Source organism: Leptonychotes weddellii, unplaced genomic scaffold, assembly GCF_054177405.1.
Source record: "Leptonychotes weddellii isolate Sample4059 unplaced genomic scaffold, ASM5417740v2 HiC_scaffold_37469, whole genome shotgun sequence".
Classification (NCBI taxonomy): domain Eukaryota; kingdom Metazoa; phylum Chordata; class Mammalia; order Carnivora; family Phocidae; genus Leptonychotes; species Leptonychotes weddellii.
Window position 1 is genome coordinate 1 of NW_027977620.1, and position 1,094 is coordinate 1,094.

The 1,094-nt window shown below is 49.4% G+C and overlaps 1 pseudogene; it reads right to left on the reverse strand.

Annotated features, from left to right (window-relative positions):
- Nucleotides 1-3: 3 nt before the first annotated feature.
- LOC145719300 (AP-1 complex subunit beta-1 pseudogene) lies at nt 4-1,089 on the reverse strand (annotated as a pseudogene).
- Between the last annotated feature and the right edge of the window lie 5 nt (nt 1,090-1,094).

A 1,094-nucleotide genomic window follows, 5' to 3' on the forward strand; every position in this document is an offset into this window, starting at 1 on the left:
CCCTTCCACATTCCTCTTGGCAATAGTATAAACACTGTTGTTTTGCAATTTGCTGGAAACAGTGTCAGCATTTAAATGACATTCCTTAATCTGAAACTGAAGTTCATTTTCATTGGGAATATCCTTCCATGTGGCAAGGAAGACCTGGCGCTCCATTTTGCCATCTTCTACAAAAAGCACATTGAGTGGGATGAGGCAGCTGAAGTAAAAGACATCAGTATTGTTTTTCACAGCCACCTGCAGGTTATTCAGAGGTTCCATCTTCATGACTGGGCCCAAGGTGTTGAGAGGCAGGGAGACATGAATGCTCTGGTTTGGCATGAGCGGTGTATGGATGGCCAGAGGAGTGCTGGGGCTGACACCAAAGCTATTCTTGTTAAACTGGATTGCAAAGTCTGTCATGTGCTGCAGAGCTTTGTTGGTGAAGTTCATTTCCATATAGATGTGCCCCTGGCGGTGAGTAAATGTTCCGGAAATCTCCAAGCCTTTAGCTTTTACTGCAGGCAGCCAGAGAGCCTTAGGAGCCACATATCCACCAGGTGCCATGCTTATTCCCGTGGAGAGTTCAAACAGGTCATTCAGACCACTGCTGACCACAGCAGGAGTAGGTGAAGGAGCAAAGGTTGCAGATACTGATGAGGGGATGAAGGACTGTCCCACTGCCGTACTTCCTCCAATGCCCCCGCCAAGGTCACTGCCAAGCAGACTATCTAGTCCTCCTCCCAAGAGATCCACTGCTCCCATCTGCATGGAGGACACCTGTGGCACATTGACTGGGGGACCGAGGTCAAGGTTTAAGAGGTCTCCTAGAAGGTCACCTTGGGAGGGGATAACCTGAGGCTGTTCCAGGGTCGTGGCTGTGGTGGTGCCAACAGGGCTGTCACCTGCATCAGTGCTCCCATGATGTATTGGCAAGTGTTTGCGATGGATTCCATGACTTCCTTCCACAAAAGCATTGGGAGGCTTATGGTACACCGAAGCCAAAGATCCAATGTGGCAGATTAGCTCATCCAGCAGAGTTGGCTCAATAAGATCTGTCTCCTCAGAGATCAGTGGCTTCTCAGACAAGACTACTTCTTTGGCTGTGACAGGGT